Source organism: Pyrgilauda ruficollis, unplaced genomic scaffold, assembly GCF_017590135.1.
Source record: "Pyrgilauda ruficollis isolate IOZ18807 unplaced genomic scaffold, ASM1759013v1 scaffold25, whole genome shotgun sequence".
Lineage (NCBI taxonomy): Eukaryota > Metazoa > Chordata > Aves > Passeriformes > Passeridae > Pyrgilauda > Pyrgilauda ruficollis.
The window spans coordinates 17,252,434-17,268,815 of NW_024523822.1; positions in this window are offsets into that span (position 1 = coordinate 17,252,434).

Sequence of the window (16,382 nt, forward strand, 5' to 3'; positions counted from 1 at the left end):
TCTAGTTTCTAGGAAAAGTTTAATTCAAAATTGGATCTGCTGCAACATTACTCAGTTTCTGAATATTGCTATTTTTTCCACAGATTACCTGTGATGTTCATGTAGAAATTATATTTTAGAGATGAAAATCCAGATGATACACTTTCTAAGTATTGAATTTAAAAACAGCTTTTCAGGCTGATTGCTGTAGAACTAAGTACTAGAATACTCAATGTAAGTTTTACATACTTGCTAATTAAATCCACACGTATTAGATGTATTATAGACATATAATATGGCAGTATGATTCATGAACTTCCTTCTTCAAGGAATTCCAACATGCAATAAGGTCCTTAGCTATTTTGGAGTAATTTTTTACCTCATAAAGCTCATTAGCACAAACTTATTTCCCTGTGAAGTAAAAAAATACTTCTTTGTGAGGAAAAACACTGCTCTAACTGCATCTGGATACAGAATGAGATCTCACAGAAAAGGTACTTCTAGGGAAGTTAACTATTTAACTGAAATAGATGGGTAGAAAATAGAAAAAGATTTCTGAAATTGAAAATGTATCCACAAAGGAGAGCAACAGAGCTGGTGATGGGTCTGAAGCACAAGTCCTGTGAAGAGCAGCTGAGGGAGCTGGGGGAGCTCAGCCTGAAGAAAAGGAGGCTCCAGGAGCATCTCATCACTGTCTAAGCACTCCCTGAAAGGAGGCTGTAGCTGAGTGGGGGTCTGGCTCTTCTGCCAGGTCACAGTGATAAGACAGGAAGGAAGAGCCTCAAGTTGCACCACAGGAGGTTTAGATTGGATCTTAGGAAAAGATTGTTCACGGAAAGGGTTATCAAACTCTGGAACAGGCTGCGCAGGAAAGTGGTGGAGTCACCATCCTTGGAGGTATTTAAAAGATGTGTAGTTGTGGCACTTAGGGACATGGTTTAGTGCTGGGATTAGTCAGTGCTGGGTTAAGGGCTGGACTCAATGATATTAAGGGACTTTTCCAATTTAAACAATTCTATGATTTTACAAAATTACCTTTCAAAATTACCTTTCAAAATTAGCTGACAAAAATGCTTGAAAGTCTTCATACAAATGTAGTTTGGTTAATTTTAAAAGTCTAATTGGCTTTTACATAATTCTTCCATTGATTAAAAAGAGATGTAGATCAGAAACATCAGTTTTTATAGAATCTTCCCTAGTGCCTATCACTGTTCCCTTAGCTTCATAACTATACAGATATTTTAACGTCTTTCTCAGTCTATTAGAGAAATGGGCAGGTTGAAACACTCTTCCAACTCTACATACAACATCAAAAGTATATTCAATTTACTTTAGAAAGCACCACAGACATAATTTATATTAATATGCCAAATTTTAATAACTAATCTTTTTCCATTGTAGTGGAAGGAAATTCATCTGCAAGTACAATTAGTGATTTAGAAGCTATCAGTGAAGTCCTTATGATGAAAAACAATTTGTGGTTACACATTTTTTGCTTTCTCTTGTATATAAAAATAATTAATTTCTGTCTCTCATATGGAAGAATGGAATTAAGTCACTGCACTCTAAGATGTTCCAGTGTACCCGATGTTTTAATAAATTTTGAAAAACTAAGGAAAGAATTAATACATATCTGAGTTTAACAAGAAAATGTAGGTTATATGGTTCTGCTTTAAAGATGAGAAATTGTTCCGTTACATTGCTCTGTTATTTCACTTTTGGTCTTAGAGCTCATGAGGAAATTTATTTCCAAGAATTTGTTTTTAATTTTTTAACTGAAATTCTAGCAAGTGTCTTGCAAACTGAGAAGTGTTCACTTGAAGACGCCCGTCTAAAATGAAGGGTGTTGATCAGCAGCTGAGACAGCAGGACAGTACTTATGTGTTGGGGGCAACTTCCCTTACCAGGCTTCTAGCCTAAAAACATCAACATTCTTTGAGATCTTTACTGTGCTGTGCAGCCTGAAGCCTGTGCCTCCTAGACACAAGGACAACATCCCCTGTTTGTGGCTTATTCTATTCCTGCCCCTTTGACTCGGTGGTTTTTAGCCACACCAGTTCTGGCCTACTTAGAGGAGGACGTTCCCTCCCAGTGCTCCTGAGGGACCTTGCAGATCTGAGCTGGAACTGCCTTCGGCTGAGGAGGAGTAAAGCCTTGAGCTTCAGCTTCCTGGGTAAATGCTTTAAACCTCTAAATCCTCAGATAAAAGCCACAGTTCTGCTTCCCTTCCAGATGCAGGATTCATCCAAGGCTGGCTGCGCTTTGTGCACAAGTGAGTGTTGTCGATGCACATCCAACTTTTCCAGGGAACACCGGCTGGACCGACCTCTGGGCATATGAGTGTGGGACTGGCCAGTTTGCAAGTCTCAAAGGACTGCAGTCATAAGAAAGGTACCAAAATGTTCAGCTCTGGAGGGATAGCAGCAAAACAGGCTGTCAAGCACTGGAAGCACCTAGTGAACTTCACAGGGGAAATGATCACTTGTTGTGGCTCTTTTTATCTCCTGCAAGGCTAGGCAAGTTTCTGTGGATTATAGTTTTAGACTTAGACATTTCAATTCTGCCTCCTGCTCCCTGGAAGCATCTGTTGGTGTGGTCCCTTACATCTAAGCATACAGGCATATGCATGCAGGCACTGCCTTTACACGAAGCTTCCCAAAACTGAAGTAAAAGAGCCTGGATCTATTGGAAAAATTATTTCAATGCATCGGTTATCCCGTGGGAATTTTCTAAGCAAGCCATTTGTAAATGTAAACATATTATTGGCCAATTAATGGAGTCAAATGTTTTAGCAGCTATATGAAAACCATCATGTGGCTAAGTCTTTGGGAATTAGCAAGCTGGCTTCTGCCAGAATCTGCACAGAAAGAGAACTCTGTAAAACAGGATGAGGCAGGACAGAGATTTATGCAAAAGTGGGGCTATTTCCAAAATGACTTATTAAAAAAATGGCTACTTTTGTCGTTCCAAAACATACTAACTAAAAAAGTCCTCTCTATCTGTATGTCATACTGAAAAGAATTCATTAACACAAAAAATTTAAATGGAGATTTGTATTTCATTTTAAAAGCTCCAAATTTTTTATGGGAGGTGATAAACCCTTCCTTTCTCCTGTAGATCAAATGATCTAAAATCATGTTGTTTCCAGTGTGATCTGACTTTTCCCTTATAAGTAACATCAAAATCAGCAGTTCCATTTAAAGCATTGTGTTTGTTTCCTATTTTTCAAAGCAGTTCTTTTGTGGGAAGGAAAGGTAATGAGTTACACTGCATTTTTCTGAAGCAATACTCCAACTATGCATATATTTATTAGCATCTGTGCACTTTGGCATGCTGCTGTTTCAGTGTGGATTTAGGGTCTTGACTAATGGAATCACCTTTTTTTCATTTGCAAAAGCACACTGACTGCTGACGTGGACTGGATGCCTCAGGGAATGACTGAAACCAAGACAATGGCCCAGTGATTAGGGAGCATGCTTGAGGAAAGGTTCATTCTCTTGCACAAGGGTGCAGCAGTTCCAGAGCAGGACAAAAATCTCAGGCAGTTGCTCTTTTCCCACATGGTTTTATCCTTCAGGGATATAGTTGGGTTGTTTTCGTTTTTTTTTTTCTTTTTTTTTTCTTTTTTTACAAAAGTAAATCCAAGTGGTTAAACAGTATAAATAGAAAAACTCTTTAGCTTAGGATATGATGCAGCCCTTTGATCATAAGGAGATCATTCCTTCAAAGCCTGTTGTTCCTTTTAGTTATATAATATTTATTCTTCTAATTCATTGTAGTTCCACAGAGAACAGGAGAAAATCTTTTGCCCCCAAGTTTTTGTTACCCTCCTTTCTTTGCATTTCTGAGAAAGGAGCCTAATGTAAGAAAGCTACAGAACTGTGATACATGGAATGTCTCCAGTATGACTTTGATCTTTGATCCTATGTCTAACTTAGACCCTGCAATTCTAGACACCGAGATAATTTCAGGATACCTTAGCTCTCAGAACAGTGTAGTAGAAAACAAACTCACATGGATGGTGTTACTCAGATTTAAGAAAAGGAGATCAGATGGCTTAGATTCTTGTGGTATTGTAAATTCCCTAAAGCATGGAAAACCTGGATTACTGCCTATAGTTTGAAAAGGTGAACAAGAAGAATTAGTTGGAAATTGAGCATATCAAGAGAATAAAAGGGAATGAATAACAAGGCTCCCAGCACTTTTCTGAAAATCAAGTACATCTACACCATTAACAATGTTGAACAGCTCCACTGGTTCAGCTGTAGTTACCTGGGCTTCTCTTATGTAGCTGAGAACAGAGTATGACTGTTAGTTTTAGATGAAAAATTCTCCATGCAGAAGGCATTCAGCTTGATCTTTCTGTGAAGAGCCAATCTTATTCTTAGCTAGCTGTGTTTCTTTTGGAAAACTTCATCTGTGTCTGACATGAACAGAAAATGCCTCAAGAACATCATAATGTTACCAGTTCTCTCACGTTATCAATACCATGAACATTGAACCCTAAGGACAAAACTGATTTGACAAAACATTTGCTTGAATCCTGGCTCATGATATGGCTTTTTGAGTTTGATTCCTGGACTCTGCTCAAGAATGGAGATTTTCAGGTTTTACATCCATGGCCCTTTCTACTGTATTGGAGATAAGGGCAAAAGGAAATGCTATAAAGGGAGTATAGCAGATTATTGAATGGGGGAGCAGAGCAAGGAAAATATAAGTTTATTGTATCATCTCTAAAAATTGTTTCTGGAAGTCAAAAGTCACTTTGCTTGTGACTAACTCACATCCTTGGCCCTATATTGGCCTAAGAGCATTGCTGATGAATCAGCCTGATCTCTGCAAATCTTTGATGTGTGCTTCTGGAGAAAAGGACATGCTCTCTATCTCTGACCATATGTTAAACCTTCCTCTTCTCTCCTCATTGGGTTTATATCAACAGAGAAAAGGAAGGAGGTTTTGGAATAATCCCAGCAATGTACAGAGACAAATGATTAATGTTTCCTCTCCTGGAAGCTTGATAATTAATGTAACCTCAGACATCCTGAAGGAAGATATTGCATGTGTGGACCATACTTCTCATAATCCCCTAAATCTGAAACCTTGAAATTAGTTAAATACAGTCAGCTCTGCAGTTAGAAATTCTGTCTTCATAACAGGAATCTGAAGTGTTTGGATTAAATGGGTGCCAACTGCATCTTGAAAATTAAGAGTAACTAAGAGAAGATAAGATGAAGCAAGAAACAAACAATTTATCGATCTCACAAGGAAAGCATATAAACATCATAAAGCTGATTTATAGTCTCTTATTTTGTGTATTTAAACTAAATCTTCCCTAAAAGCTACCAACATTAGACTGATAATGCCAGAGACAAGTAAATTTATCCAGAATGCTTTTCAGTGTATTCACTTCCTGAGACACCCTGTTTCCGTATAGAACATCCCACAAAATACCTTAGACTATCCTCAGATTATAAGGCTTGCACATGCAAAATAAGGTTCCTACAGCCCATGGTTGGGTATTCCCACCACTTCTTTATGGCCTGTGGCCATGTTTTGCATGGACACACTAATTTCATGTGATATTGTGCTGAATGCTTGGGCATCCAAGATTGTCCTTTCAGGGGATGATGGTTCTTACTATGTGGGGAGAGGAGTTTTCTTCTTGTTGAAGGCTGCATGGTCTTTCTGAGCAAAGAATGAAGCAACAGCATGAGTTCCCACAGCAACTATGCCTGGACAACACTTCAACCTTGTTAACAGTTCATGAGAGAGTATTGCCATTTCTCTGGCACTCCGAAACTCGTCCCAGAATTTGGGTTAATAAAGAAATCAACATTTTGTCACAATTTTTTTTCCTTTGCTAGTATGCAGTGATACAAGAAAACAGCAGCAGGTTCCTCATATTGTGTGAAATTGCTCACTGCATGGGCATTTTGTTGGATACTGGAGAGTGAATGGCTTGCATCTGACTCAGTGTTTTGCTGCATAGCACAAAAGTCTCTCAATTCATTTAACCTTATTCATGTTGCCTATGAACTTGGCTGCCACACATTTTTATGAAAATTATGCTCTTAAGTGCTAATATGCTCTTTCTAAACACCCACGGAACTAATAGTCAAAGAACTTGCATCTCTATCCAAAGTTAAACTAGTGTTTAATGGCTCTATATTTAGAGAATAATTATATTATCAGAGATATAGGCCACATCCAGATCATCCACATAAATGCTGTCATCCTTCAAAAGTTAAAAGACCATTTCAGACTGTGGAGTTTTCCAGTCTGTCTGACCCTGGTTCCTTCAGCAGTAAAGTAGGAGCAACAGGTGATTCAGTGCCAGCTATAGTAATGTGGTCTGGATCTGTACATTGAAGCACAGATGAGTCTAATTCTGTCTCAGTGGACAGGAATTAGTCTTAATTAGTCTTCATTTCTCAATCTGCCATGGTCATAAAGTCCTACCTAGGAGAGGACAACAAAAAAGCACCTTATGTCTTAAAAATTCATCTTACCATGAATTAATAGTGCAGAAATGTGAAACAAGCAAGGATAAATAATTTTCTTCCTGACTGCAAAACTAATATAATCTTAAATTTAACTCTGGTGGAATCAAGACATAAATGTATACTGGGAAACTAAAGACCCAAAAATAGGTCTAAGATTAGAAAATCTCCACATTCACTTCTAAAAAGACAACAACACATTTTTGAAAGCATGTTTTCCATATGTAGCTAAATTGCAGAGCAATTTCTCACCATTTATCACCCTGATCCATCTGGATGGCTGTAACACTGAAGGAAGTGGGACTACTCTGCAAGTTCAGAAGAAACCAAAACAGTACAAGGAACAGCTTTTGACACCCTGCCACAAATCCCCAGCTCTGATGCAGCCCCAAAAATTATCATATTCTATCTTAATGTTTCATAATTATCATTTTCTAAGAAGGTGTCCTTCTTCCTATGGCTGCCCCTCAGTTCTACAAGTTAAGTACAAACTCAGGCACATGGTTTCCACAGGAAGGGCAGCATTGCAGACTGCTGGGAACCAAAGGAGAAATCAGATTTTAGATTAAGTTGAAGACATTGGCACTACTGAAACAGCAGTTTCCAGACAGACTTCCTGGCTGTTTTAGTGACCCTGCTCCCTCCCTTGTCCCAGCTTCCCCTCCCCACATCACCCACAGTTTTTGTGCTTTAGTTCTCACTCAGGACCCTTCCCAGCATGAAGCAATTGGCTTCACAGCTACAGAGGGTTTGCTCCAGGCTCTGCTTCCCACTGACAGCAGGAGTCAGTACTTTCCTCACTGCCAGATGTCCCCCAGACCTGTGTCAGACAGCTTTTGCAGTCTGAAATCCCTCAGCACCATCCACAAACACATTCCACCCATCCCAGTGCTGCAACTCAAACCCCTGGGGTTGTGCAGAAGAGCTGCTCTGGGAATTATGATGCAAATCACCGGGTACAATTCCTGCTGCAAAATGCACATATGCATAAATGTGTTTTACTGCCTATAGTGAAAACAATGGCTTACATAATTAGGTCTTGCCCTGGAGCACACCAGGATCCTAGTGGAAAAAAGCCCTACCTGTGTCCATGTGAAAGTAGGCATCTATTTTTGAATGGATGAGCAGATCCCAGAAGGTACACAACTCTATCTTCTGACTACTGAACAAGGATAGAGTGAAACTTAATTTTAACTAATTTTGGTAAGCTGAGAAAACACCTACACCCAAGATTTGTTCTTTGAATTACTTGTTAAGCAAAGACTGAGGTAGAAGTAAATTTTTTTCTACATGAAAGGTGATATTAAAATAATATTAGCTAACCATGCAGTGATCTAATATTTTATGCATGTTTGTAATTGAAAAAAAGTTTAAAATACCTGTAATTTGCAGATGTAGTGGTCTCAGTGCAAAAATATCTTGACCTGAGAGCTTGTTTACTCTTTCATCTCTCTCAAATGTCTTGGTATAAAATAAGTAGAAGATAAAATACTAGCTAGCACCATAGTCCCATGCCTAGCTCCTAAACAAATGTAGTGGTGTTACTGACAGGGAAGGAATTAAAATTGTCTGTGTGGTGGGGTTTTTTGAGGTTTGCTTTGGGATATATTCGTAAGCAACATGGCAGGCTTGAATGCCAGCTGGCAGAATGGATCCAATGCATTCAGCTTCACCTCAGGAGGGGTGGTTTGCTCTCCACAATTTCAACCCCTTACTTTCAGAGGTGTTAAAAAAAAAAAAAGGGTTCAAAAATGCGTTAAGAGATGAGGGGACTGAAATGGGAAATGCAATTCTCAGTTTCTCAGCACAGCAGGATAAATAATCTGATGACATCATAAAAACCGTGACAAAATCCATTTACAGTGGTGTGCCCACAAATTTTCCTTCAGTCTTCCTGTAAGTTCAGGTAGGCAAACACCGACATGTTATTTTAGGAGAGAAGGTTTAAAAATACTGACAGGCGGCTGTTAGAAAAGGCTGTTGCTTTCCTGGGCCAGGAGACACACTCATTTGAGCCAAGGGCTCGGACTGCACAAGAGCTTTATTGTATCTGTGCATCATACCACGCTGCTTATAAACAGTCAGATTATTCATGAGCAAAAACTTTTATTTAATTTTAAGAGTGAAGACTTACATATATTTAGCTGGAAATACAGTTGGTAGCAGTTTAAATTTCTTTTTCTTAGCTAAGTGTTAAAACTGTTGGTGTTCTGGAGAGGAGCAAGATGACAGAACAGCCTGTTTGTCTCTGGTGTTTACTCACTCAGGACAGGGAAGGGTCTAAAGAAACATCTGGTGTCAGCTTTTTTTTCCACTAAGGAAAAAAAACAAAGCTAGTAAGTTTTCTTGATAGAAAAGTAAGTTCATGAGTCATGAAACTTCAGTTAGAAATCACAGAAAGTTAGAGACAGTAAAAACCAGCTATATTTGTTTTTACATAATCCATAAAGGAGAATGGGGATTTCTTACTCATGTTTGTTTCATTTTTGGGTTTTGGTTTTTTGTTTTGTTTGTTTTAAAATTCTGAATGTGTCCTGATTTACATTTCCAGCTGGGAAGAAGGTTGTGAGAAATTTAGGTGCAGAGGCCAGAGGGGAGAGAAGGGCAGGAGCTAGGCTGGCCACAGCTGGGAGTTTACAGTGAGTGGAGAGTAATAAGGTAGCAGGAAGATTTCTTCCCCTGTGGCCTCCCTTTCCACCTTCTCTTTTTTTTTTTTTTTCCACTTTGAAATGGGACAACGATTTCAGAAAGGAAAAAGGGTGCTTTCTTTCCCCTCTTTCTACCACCTTTCCTCTCTATTCTCATTCAGTCTTCCCACAGGTCTCCCCAGGTTTCCTGTGTTCCAATGGGAACTGCAAGAGAGCAGCACTGAAATCCCAGGGCAAAGCCCCCTTGTAAGTTGCAGTTGGACACGAAAAACAAGGAAGGACTAGCCCAAAACCTGTCACTGCACCCTGTGCTTGGGACACCCATAACCATCCATTAAGGCTTCAAGCTGGTGTGGTGTGAGACTCCTTGAAACAATTTCCCCATGCAAATTTTTGTGGGGAGAATGGAGGGGTTGATATGAAAAATCACCTTGTTTTAAAATTTCCTCCCTCTCAATAGCAAAATGGCCTTGCTAGGAAATCCTGTAATCTAAGTACAAGCTTAGCACCATCCATCAAAGAGAGGATGTGAGCAGCGCTTGTAAAAAGTTAATAACCTCCATGGTGGGACAGGGGAGTGCGAAAGGAAAGTGCTGAGCAATGGCCAGGAGGATCCTTTCATCTCCCAGTGAGCTCAGTGACTGGAAATGTGAAGTTCACTTCAGTTAATAGCAGTTTTTAAAATGTCTTTTAAAATTGCTCTGGAGAAACAAACAGAAAGACTTAAATTCAGTTCTTCTGACTTGTAGGTTTTGGGCAGCTTCATAGGTCTCAAATTCATATGAAAAAAATGAAGTGCAATGTTTAAGCAAACAGTAACCAACCAGGATAAATGCCCATCTTTTCTTGACATGAACAATTGCCCAAAAATACAATGTTAGTGCACATCTCAGTAACCGGGGAGGAAAAACATAAGCCCTACATATTTTTTTTTTCTGTGTATTTAATCGGCTTCATCAGACAAAACCCTCTAAGTCCTTACATGCAGTTCAGGTCTTCTTAATTCTTGATAACTGCATCCCTTTTAAAAACTGAGTACAAATGCCTACGTGCACAATTGCACCTCGACCATGCACAAATGGACCTAATTTATTTTGGTGCCTAACAATGCTGTGGAATACTTTGACTTAATTTTAAAGAAAAGCAAACAATGACCAGTGCTTGTGATGACACAAGCTGTGTCATAAAATGCACCCAACAAACCATTTACATTGCAAAAAGTTGCCCCAATTGTTGTTTGTATTGGAAGTAAGATTAGCACATTCATATCCTCTGGCAAGCGGATAACTATCAGCAGAAATCACTTGCTACCCAGCAGCAGCAGTCAAGAAGAGGACATTCTCAAAGTTGAGACATGCAGAAGTATTTATATTGTTTTAAAAGGACAGTTTAAGCCCATTTCAGTTTGCTGGAAAAAGTGTTAGTAAAAATGCAGTAAAATATCCTAATTTACGCGAGAACTGTATAGAATGCAATCCAAAACTCATTACGAGTTTAACTGGTGTAAATCAGCATAAATCTGCCAATTAAGCCTGATTCATTCCAACTGAGAAAGTAGATTTTGATATGTTGTATTTAATGTTTCTTTACACTTCTTGAAGAAAAAGTGTCTGAGGTTGGTGAATTAGTCCCAGTACACCTAGGCTGTTCCCAAAGGCTCTCCAAAATATTTCTACTCTCAGTCTTTTGCTCTACTTCACCTGCTCAAGATAAGACTTGCTATTGAGTCCAGGCTAGAAGGAGCATGTCCCAGGCCATGCTGGCAAATAAGAAAATATTTTGGTTTTATGTATTGGCGCACAAATTTTAAAGAAGACCTTGTGCTCTTAACCAAACTAATACACAACACCAGTGATGTCTTTTTATTCTCCTTTTCTTTCTAGAGGAACTATTTAGGGCTGGGGTGAGTTGATTGATCTGTCAAGTCACCTTCACTATACAGACTTATGATTATGGGCTACAATTAATAATCCAAGTGGGTTTCTTCAGCTGCATGTTTCCTAGTATAATACATCAGAACAAAAAAATAAAAGGCTCTTTACCTAAAACCCTAATTCATAGAATGGTCCAGCCCCAAATCACATATTATGAATGATCTTCTGAATGTGTTACAGTGTTGTCCATGTGTAAGTTTGCAGTTGGGACAGAATGTGAGTGGATTTAGCATGTCAATTAAAAATAAAATCCAATTCTCATTATGCAGTTTGATTTTTTATTCTCCAGGACAAAAATATAGGTATTAAAAATGTCTTTTATAAATTATTATGGCCACTGTTTGTTTACACTTTTCATTTCTGCAATTTTTTTGTCGACAGAGTCTGCTAACAAAGAAAAATAATTTCATAAATTCTTATTTATTTAAAGTGAAAGGTAGAGGATACGTGCAGGGGAAGGATGGCACAAAAGAGAAAATAAAAGGAGTCACAAACCAATGACCCATGGTGGCTTCCTGTTGAAGTTATACATTGAACTGATCTTAATGTCCATTTAGAAACTGGGGAAATTTGGAAATGTCTCCAGTTTCACAATTGGCTTCTGTTTTGTCCCGGGACCAGCTGAGTCCCCACATCGAAACACTTTCGATCTTTCAGGCTCCCGCTCAGGCCCTCGGGCCCGAGGTTGTCTCTCACAAAATGGAAACATTCATTCAGCGCAAATGCCCCACTTCCAGGCCGGGCCGTCCATTGAAGGCTGCCCGCCGGGCCGGTTCCCAGAGCAGGACAGAGCCCTCGGGGAGGTGTCGCTGCCGGAGTCAGGTGTCAGGACCGTGTCAGGAGCATGCACGGCCCCGGGCAGCGCGGGCCGAGCCGCCGCAGCCCGCCCCGGCTCCGGGAGCTCGGCCACATCAAAGCCCAGCGGGCCGCGGCCTCCGAGCGCGGAGCAGCCGCCGCTGCTCTTGAAGTTGCAGCTTTCCCTTCTCTGGGAAGGCCGGGGAGTGTCGGGGATGTGTTTGAAGATGTGGGGAAAATCTGGGATCATTCAAGCTGGAGCTGAGGAGCAAAAGAGAAGGGCTCTGACTCAGTGAGGCTAGGTGTAGATTTTGCTCAAATGGGTTAGAAATAAGAATATGTGGGGCATTGCTGCTTCACTTTGCTTTTGCACTGGCATAGTGCAAATTCACTTCAACTTCATTTCCACGGGGCAGTAGAGAAGGAAGAGTAGATCCATCTTCTGTGTGCAAAAAAAGCAATTTCAGGGGTCCAGGCCTTGTCCCTGGATGTGTGGTTTTTTCTAAGAGCATATCTCTTTCCCACTCCTTGAATTCAGGAGTGGAAACAACTTCCTAAGATTTTTTTTTTTCCCCTTCTGTTTTTAAAACCTAAGCAAAAGTTTGCCAGGTGTGTAGAAGAACCATGAGTTTTACTAAAGCATCTCCGTGGTGCGAGAGGGAAAGGACAGACCTGGAGCTTTCAGGGCAGGGAGAGCACAGATGGGAAAAACTGGAAACCACTAGGATGGATGAGATAGGACAGGACCAAAAAAAAAATAAATTTGCGGATTTTAGTTCATTTCAATTATTGAAAGCTGTTCATGTTCATTATTGAATTATGTCTGGAAAAGTGATATCTTTTCTTCATCTTCAAATATATATGCAAACTCTATACAAAATATATCTATATATATCTACATATATCTATATCTAAATATATTTCTATCTATCTATCTATCTATCTATCTATCTATCTCACCAGGGAAGGAGATATATGAAAATGTTTCACTGCTACTGAGTGAGTAAACAACCAGAGATGTCCCTGTGTCTAGGAGACTGCTCTGGCAAGGTGTGAAAAGAGTAAAAAGTGAAGAAGAAATGGGAAAGAATTAAAAAAAAAAAAAAAAAAAAAAGGATTTTACATTTGATTTACATGGCAGTTATGATTCATTTTAAGCTATGTTGTTGTACAGTCTTTGGAATATATTTGTCAGCCCATTATGTCTGTAAGCAGTTTTATAAGACCAGCTACAGCATTGAATAGGCTGTAAATATAACGTGCTTCTACTGCACAGCTGAGTGCAGCCCTTTGGGAGGTGAACACTCAGCCTGAGTCATGTCATAGGAAAACTGTGACATGCACTGCTGGATGTTCCTGCTTGTATTCCTCTCTGCTGGAGTTCCCTAGGATTCCCCATCTCTCCTTTTCTTCACCTTTGCCATGCTTTTTGAGTGCTCCCAAGTCAACCTGAAAAAAATTCCTCTGGGACAGGCAACTTGAGATGGGTTTGCCTGGCTCTGCAGTGGCTAAAATGTACCCAGGACATAATTGCTCTGTAAGCAGGCAACACAAGAAGGGTACATGTGCTCAGTCCAGGTTTTTGATCTGGAACATACTGTAAAAAGGACATCGTGTGATGACATTTATCAGCATTGGCCATCTAGTTAACAACCCTTTGAAATGAACAGGCAAATAACACCTCAAGCCTATTGTTTTAAGTGAAGTTGAAACAAACCTACAAACCTGTCCCACTTGCTCTGGGTCTTTGCTTCAAGATAACCCTAGCTGGGAGATTTTTTCTAAAATCTGATTATCTAACTGACAAGTTAGCCTCCCACGTTACTTGTGGATGGCTAACAAGACACTGTCCGATTGTGAAAAGGTCTTGCTCATTTTTCCAGCTGTGAAAGCACAGTGGATTAAATTGCATAAAGTTCCACAGTGAATTAAATTGCATAAGGAACCAAGTGGTATTTACATCTTCTCCTTAAGTTCTGATATCGAAAAGCCACCTGTGGATATCATTGCTGAAAGACAACAGGGAGTACTCCAACTGAATGTCCATGAGAGCAAAATTGATCAGCAAGGTTTTCTGAGTGGGCCAAGGGGTAAGGAAAGGGCCAAGGGGTGGTGTGTTATGCATATGTTAGGCAAGTTGGGATTTCTGGCTGTACCTGTTGTTGCTGTTAATCTATGGGACTGTCATTCCCACAAATTTCACACATATTAAGCTTGATTAAAAACAACCAGATGAGTATTTAGCACTCAAAGAATCCTTTCATTATGGAGAACACTGAGATGCTTGTTACATTTACACTTAATGAAGTGCATAAAAGACAGTTGCTAAAATATGCTGCACTCTGGCATGTAGCTCAGCTAACAGAATGTGTGGGGGGGTTTGAAACCTGGTCTCAACACCAAATCTAAAAAAAAGCAACATTTCTGAAAGCACCAATCGTACCTTGACAAAAGTATGAGAGGACCAAATGGGCTACAAATAGTCAAGTAGGTAGAAAAAGCCTGTGTAGAAATTCTGTGTACCTTGGCAAAAATTCTGTCAACTGTCTGATCTCTTCCAGTAGAGAAGTGGAAGTTTCCACCCTGAACTCAAATGTTGTTACAAGGAGGTAAAAGAGCAAATGAAGGAATGAATTGCTCATAGTAAGCCACTCACTAGAAAATAGTAAACAGATAAGACAGAAATATCATAGAGCAGTACATGCTGCATATACCAACAAGTGGCAGCAGAAGGATAATTAGCACTTCAAAGAATTTTTATTAAGACAAGTAAAATAAAACATAATAGTCTTTCCTCCGGCAAAATGCACACTGAATTTAGACCTGTAGATGCAGGCAGAGATCACTGCCTCCTCCACTATATGTATGGGCTTAGTACCTCACAAGACTAGACCCGTCGCTGTGCAACACTGGACCATAAAGGTGTAGCAGTTTTACATGGAGCTACACTGGGAAAAGCCTGCTTCTGAATTGAATGCTAGTAAATTTGAGACTGGATTTTATGAAGTGTGTGGGTGGTGGTATGTGTCAATTAGGTAATTCCCATTATCCTAGTGTCCCTACTGACTTAGAATATACACATCTTGAATTCATTAAGTCCTGTGTTGGTCTAGGAAAGAAAATGAAGGGAATCCTCTTCTAGCTCACAGATAGAACTGATTAAAGGTTTAAGAACAGCACAGACTCAAATTTTCATCATTGCACAGTACATTTAGATAGAGGACGTCAAGTGCTCTGAACCACTCCAAAACATGTTGTAGCAACCACCTGCTTTCAGTTCTGGTAGCTCAAGCAAGTGAAGTAAGATAGACTTGTCAGGGAGAAGAAGTGAAATTAGAGATTTGATTGCCACAATAAATGTGGAAGAGAAGATTAAGTTTGGTTGGAGTTTCAGAGAACAGATGGAGAAAGCCTCAAACTCATTATTCACCTCCATATTTTTTGACATGGTTGTGGTGCTTGTGTTTGCCTGAATATTGGTGGTGACTGGACTATAGATTGGGAACTACCTCAGGGCAAGGAGCAGAGGGTACAGTTGATAGGACTGCAGGTAGTCCAGCCTCATGTGCCTTCTGTTGACTCCTACTCAATACCTACAGTCTGGCCTAAAAGGAAAGACTGTGCTGAAAAAGCTATTTATGTAAGTGAGCATGGCCTTGAGCATTCACTGAGTTAACACAAAACCTTTTATGGACCAGCAGGACGTCTCTGGAACATGGTAGTGGATTAGAGGCTAACATCATGAAAAGGAAGGCAGGAGAAAAGCAAGGATAGAAAACAGTAAGTAATAAAGTTAGCTAACGTGTTTTTTTGTTTGTTTGTTTGTTTTTTAACAAATACAGTCAACTGCAACAGCAGAGAAAGCATAACAGAGGGAAGCTGTACACATCAATTTCTCATTTTGATGAAGATTTCAAGACATTTCACAGGACCATGTCTTGAGCAAGGACCTATGATCCAAAAGAACCACTGTAAGTTACATGGTTGGTGAAAATATATAGATAACTGAGATATGGCACCTGGTTGAAAAAAGAGGTTGCATTTCAAACAGGATGTTTCAGCAGGGATACAATCAAGATCTACCTGGAATCCATTTTATATTTGTGGCATTTGGGGGTCAGTCAAATGGTGATTGAAATTTTATTCAAATTCTAGGAAGTGGTAATGGTGCCACAACCTAACCTATCAAACTGGCCATTATTCAGCATTCCATGATGCTAGTTGATGCATCCTTCAAACATTTCACACAGTTTTATAAAATGGTCTTGAAATCTTAAAATTCCATTGGAGGAAATCTGATCTAATTGAGCCAGAATGTACAGAATCTGTGTAGAATTAACAAACATACTCAGAACTTTAAGTGGAAAACAATTTCTGAAGACTCAAAATTTTAACAGAGTTATGTTAAATGGGAATGCATTTCACTGGGCTTCAGAGTTCCTTAAATGGAGAATTTCTTACCTTTCTGCTAAATACTAAAGCAAAATTAGTGTTGAATTTAACACAAAGAAATTCAACAGTGACCT